Here is a 6,497-nt window from a genome sequence, read left to right on the forward strand (position 1 = left end):
TAGTATATAGGTAGCACTATTCTCGTTTATTAGAATAGTGTGCTTAATTTAAATAAGAATCCTATATTTTTTATAACTTAATCTAATCTTACTACATGATATTAATTCTCACCTTATTAACTATATCTTAGCACTATTCCCTATCTTCTTAATTAGGGCCCCTACTATTATAGTAACTTTTATTATCTTATAATAGCACCTTATTATACTTTAAGCACTAACTCTATAGAGCATCTAAGATTAACACGTCGATATATTAACTATAGAATTAACCGCTAGACTATTAAGGGGGTAGGTACCTCTACTACCCCTAGCACTAAAAATAATTAAGGTTAAGGTACTAGATAAGTATAGTAGAGAGCGTAATAAACTTAACTTATAGCTACTCTAATACAACCTATATATCTAGTATAATTAGAACCGTTTCTAGGAAAAAAACGAAGTAATATTTATTATTACCTATTTAAGGGGATAAGCATTTAAATGGATCTAGCTCTATCTTAAGGATTTCCTTAAGAGTAATAAATATAACTAGTTCTAGGAAATAATAGAACTATTTACTAATATACTCTTATTTAAAGTAAAGATACAATAAGTATTTAGAGACATTAATACGGTATATACTATAGAGAGAGAACTAATAAACCTAACCTAAAAGAGATTAGTAGCTAACTACGCTATCTAGTTCTAATTAGTAGTGTTAAACACCTTATAGAATAAGACGGCTTTAACTGCGTAGTACTATTAAGAATTAAAAAAAAATATTAAGAACAACTTAGTTAGAGGCAACTAACTAGATTGTTTATAGGAAATAATTTCGACGTTAATTAGAATTAATAACCGACTATACGAATAAAGGTTAGAAAAGAAAGGCTATAACACGCTAGTAGTAGTAGGCTAAAAATAAAATTATTCTACTTAGTACGACTAAGATCTATATAGGCTGAAGTCTATAGAACTTAATGTAATAGAGAGACGTCTAGAATGTTTCTCTAGGAAAAGATCGCAGAAAGAATATAGGGCGCCCTTAGAAGGATTATCCTCCAGATAATAGAAGCCTTTTATAGGAAAATGCTTTAACTGCAATTGTATAGGACATATTACCTAAGATTATAGGCAGCTAAAGAAAACCTAATCGCTAGTAAAAATAAACAGCCTAAAGAAATAAGGCAAGTTAGTAGCTACTATAACTCACTATAGGGCTATATTCTGGACCGCATGCTATAATAATAGATATTAAACACATTTAAGCGATAAAGACGGATCCGGATAGTATCTAAGACCACCCTAGTCCTAATAAGCATTATAGATCACTAAGAAAGAACCTAGTTAGAGGACTCCTATATGCGAGGAGAACTGAGGGGTAGAGAAACCCTAAACTCTCTTAATTAGAGAAAAGATTTAAGCGGAATCTAGTTACTAGGGTTTATAGGTAGAAAGCCCCGTCGCGCCCAATATAGTACTAAGTACCCTCTCTAAGAAAAAGGCTATATTATTAGAAAAAGAGTCGTTAGAGAAGGAATTTAGCTCTAATATCTTAAACCTAGTCCTAAATAAGGAACTAGAAGAAAGGGTACTAAAATAAAATCCTATTATAGGAGGATATCTACCTAAGGTATAGCATTAGGCGTACTATAATATATATGAACTTATAGAGGAGTAAGTAGAATAATTAGAGTTTAAAGATAAACTCTAGAAGATAAAAATCCGGATAATTATATATAAAGTGTAGTAGAGGTCCGCGGTTAGTTTTAGCGAGCTATATAAAGAAGTCTATAACCTTATTCTAGGATAACTAGTTGCAGCTATAGAGCGTGTGCGCTAGCTAGAGTAGATACTAGATAGTATACTCTACCTAGAATATAAATACTATAATATAGTACGAGAATATCCGCCTATAGAAGTAAGATTCACTAGAGATAGAGGATATATCACCCCTAAGAGAGGCTATATTCCTAGGGAACTTCGATAGAAAGTTATAGTATTATAATAGGAATTTACGGCTAGAAATCTATAAATAAATCTAGAATACTAGATTAATCTAAGCAAATTCTAGTATAATAGTATAGAGACTCCTATTAAGAACAAGAGCTTAGAGAGCTCTAACTTAGAGAGCTCTAGTTTAAAAAACTAGAGGGCCTTCCGGCTAGAGAGTTAATAGAAGCGCCTACTAAAAGACTTTCGAATAGGTGTAGAGGCACCTAGGTACCTAGAGTAGAATACTATAAACACACCCTTGTGGTAATAAGATATACTGGAAACCTATAAGTGTGGGTTAAGATTAGCTAAGTATAGGTTAAAGTACTAATTAATTTAGATACTATAGCGAATTTTATATTACTATAGTTCGCCTAGGGAGCTAGCTTATAGCTATAATATAAGCTTAACGCCTACCTAGTAATAGTAGTAGATAGATAACCTTTAAGCTATAATTAGGGAGTAGTAGACTAAGAAACTAAGATAGTTAGGTTAAAGATTAGACCTTATATTAAAGATATATAGTTTAATATTATAGTAACTGGAACTAATAATATAATACTAGAATTACTATAACTTAAGGGCGTGAATCTAAAGATCGACTAGATCTATTAAATACTAGACTTTTTCTAGAGAAAATTAGTCTAGATAAGCGAAGACACGCTAGGAGACAGCCTTAAGATATACGTAATTTTAGCTAAAGAACTTATAAGAGAAATTTAAGAGAATTCTAAGTAAGTATAGATTCCATAAAGCAAGCGACGAGAGCTCGTGTCTACTATAGCCCTATTATCTATTCTAAATAAATATAAGAACTATATAAGGTTATTTATAGATAAGGCTCTAGAGGAAGCCCTACTAGTATATTAAGTATAGAATTATATAATACCTATCTAGAAAGGTAAGATACTAGGGAAGTTAGCGATTTACCTACTATTACTAGAAAAGCTAGAGGCGCTATAAGCGTACCTAAAGGAGAATCTAAAGAAAGGATTTATATAGAAATCCTAGTCACCTATAGAATACCCTATTCTATTTATACTAAAGAAGGATAGAAAATTACAGCTTTATATTAATTATTAGAGACTAAATAATATAACTATTAAAAATAGTTACCTATTACCTTTAATTTCGGAGTTATAGGATCGATTCTAAGGAGCTAAATAGTTTACGAAATTCGATATTCTAGAAGTATATAACCGAATTCGAATTAAGAAAGGCGAAGAGTAGAAAATAGCGATAAGAACCTATTTTAGACTCTATAAGTATTTAGTTATACTATTTAGGCTTACTAATACCCCTACTATGTTCTAGGTATATACTAATAATATTCTAAGAGAATACTTAAATATATTTATAGTTGTCTATCTTAACGATATACTAGTATATTTAAAGACTAAGAAAGAATATATGTAATATATTAGATAAGTCTTAGAAGTACTCTAGTAAGCGAACTTATAGATTGTATTAGAAAAGAGCTAATTCTACTAATAGAAAATTAAGTTCTTAGAATATATTATTATAGATTAGAGTATCTAGATAAATAAAACTAAGGTATAGGTAGTACTTAAATAGCCTATACTAAAGTTAGTAAAGAATGTATAATTATTTCTAGGACTAGCGAATTTCTATAGGAAGTTTATACGAGACTACTTCCAAATTATAGCACCACTAATAGATCTTATAAGGAAAGATTAAGGATTCTAGTAGAGTAAGGAAGCTAATAATACTTTCTATATACTAAAGGAATTATTTAGTATAGAACTAGTTCTAATTATATTTAACCTAATAAAAGCAATTATTATCGAGATAGATGCTTTAGACTTAGCTATAAAAGCATATCTAAATTAACAAGATAATAAAGAACGTTAGTATTCTATAGCATTTCACTTATAGAAGTTTAGTAGACTAAAACTAAACTACGAAATCTATAATAAAGAGCTACTAGCTATTATTAAAGCATTTAAGTAATAGAGAGTATACTTAAAAGAAGTAAAGTATCTAGTTTAAGTATTTATAGATTATAAGAACTTAGTGTACTTCACTACTATAAAGGTGTTAAACTATAGATAAGTATAATAGTCTAAGGAATTATTAATATTTAATTTTAAAATCTACTACTAGAAAGGCTCCGAGAACGCAAAAGCAGACGCTTTTAGTAGAAGACTAGATTATATAAAAGAGAAGCTCTAGATAGTTAGCTTAATTCTAAAATAATATCTAGATAGAAAGATTACTTATAATTAAGGTGTGCTAGCTACTACTATAGTAATTATAAATAATAATCTCGAGGACTATATATAGAAAGTATATATATAGGATACCTATACTTAGAGAGCGCTTTCTAAAACCCTTAAAGGATTTAAATAAATAGATAAAGGACTACTACTATTTAAAGAACTAGTGTATATTCTACTAGCCTAGCGGATAGAGATTATTTAATAATATTATAATAGTTCTATAAAGGGACATCGCGGGGTTTTTGAGATAGTTAAAGTAATTAGCCGCACCTACTTCTTCTCTAGACTTAGAAAGAAAGTGGAGGAATATATTACAGCGTGCAACCTATACTATAAGATAAAAGCAACCCGGTATAAGCTATATAAGTTAATAAAATTAGTAGTAATACTAATACGGCTATAGGCTTCTATAGCTATAGATTTTATTATTAAGCTACCTCTTTCTAAAGAACTCTTAATAAAAGTAAAATACGACTCTGTGCTTACTATTATAGACTAATTAATAAAAGAAGTACGCTTTATACTATATAAAGAATCGTCTAACGCTAAGGAACTAGCATATACCTTCTTTCGGAATATAATAGCAATATAGGGTCTACCTAAGAAAATTATCTTAGATAGAGATAAGCTATTTATATTGAATTTCTAGACTACGCTTATAGTATAGCTAGGACTATCCTATAAGCTTTTAATAGCTTACTATCTATAGATAGATAGATGACCGAGCGTATAAACTAAGTACTAGAGCAGTACTTAAGAGATTATGTGGACTATAGATAGATAAACTAGGTATTATTATTACCACTTATATAGCTAGTATATAATACAAGCGTAAATGAAATAATAAGATAAACTCCATTCTACACTAACTATAGATACTACGCATAGATGTTCTATAAACTAAAGGAAGTCTAGACCCTAGTAGAAGCAGCTAGGTTGACTATAGAAGAAATATAATAGATATACTAGAAACTATAAAGAGATATTAGGTTTCTATTATAATAGTTAGTATTTTACTATAATAAATATAGATCCAGAGGACCTATACTTAAAGAGGGAGATAAAGTTTACCTTCTCTAAAAAAACATTAAGATAATAAGGCTAAGGAAGAAATTGGACTATGTTAGAATAGAATCTTTTAGAATTATTAGAAACATTAAGAATACAAGCTATAAGCTAGACCTACTAAAGGGAATAAAGATACACCTAGTGTTTTATATTTCGCTTTTAGAGCTAGCCTCTATAGAAGCACTAGTGTTAGCACAGGTACTAGAAAACTACCTAATAAAGCTAGAAGAATAATATAAAGTATAAAGAATTCTAGATAATAGCACTAACTTTAATAATAGGCTATAATAATACCTTGTAAAATAGAAGGGCTACCTAGACTTAGATAATATATAGGAGCTATATACTAACCTTAATAAATGCGAATAGGCTATAAGGAAGTACTATAAGGATTTAAGGCCTTAGTGGAAGTAGGCTTAAAGAATAAGGAAGGAAACCCGTCTAGAATATCCTAAGTTATAGGAGATATAGTAAGTATATCTAAAAATATAATAGGCGCAGGATCTAGGAATTCTATTAAAAACTTAGGAGGAGGGCTAGGCTACTTCCACTCTAGAGCCTCTACCTCTATAATTAATAATAGCTTACGCGATATAAGTTAGGAAGAATAGCTCTTCTACTTAGCTAGCTTATCTTTAAGCTAGATATAATAGAGGTTCACCTCTATAATTACTCTTTTAGCTTCGCGAAGTTTTTTATAAATCTCTTTACTATAAGTATGAAGCTGCTCCTATTCTTTATAGGTAATAACTAGGTCGCACTTAGCGCCTAAAGAAATATATTCGGCGTAATAGCTAAAGTAGATATCCATATAATAGGATAGTAACTTAGAACGACAATAACTATATAGAGTAGGCATATTAGAACTAGAGGAGCGAAGATAAGAAACTAGGTCGTAATAGTATTTAGTAGAGAATTATTTAAGACTAGCGGAACTCTACTACTTAGATATAAATCTTAAGGATATTAGCTTAGGTGCTTTTAGTATATTATAGGAAGAGAGCGAATATATCTTTTAAGACGAAAGCTATTAGAGGAGGGAGATAGTATTATGAACCGCGGTAGATAATGCGGAATAAAGATAATTAGTGCTAAGCGTTATATAAAGGACTAATTACTTAAGATACTAAGGAAGGCCTAATTAGCGTAATTAGTATAATTAGGGACGGATTACACTAATTAGGGAGATTATAGCGCGAGGCATTATAGTAT

Source organism: Coniosporium apollinis (genome assembly GCF_000281105.1).
Source record: "Coniosporium apollinis CBS 100218 chromosome Unknown supercont1.2, whole genome shotgun sequence".
Taxonomy (NCBI): domain Eukaryota; kingdom Fungi; phylum Ascomycota; class Dothideomycetes; genus Coniosporium; species Coniosporium apollinis.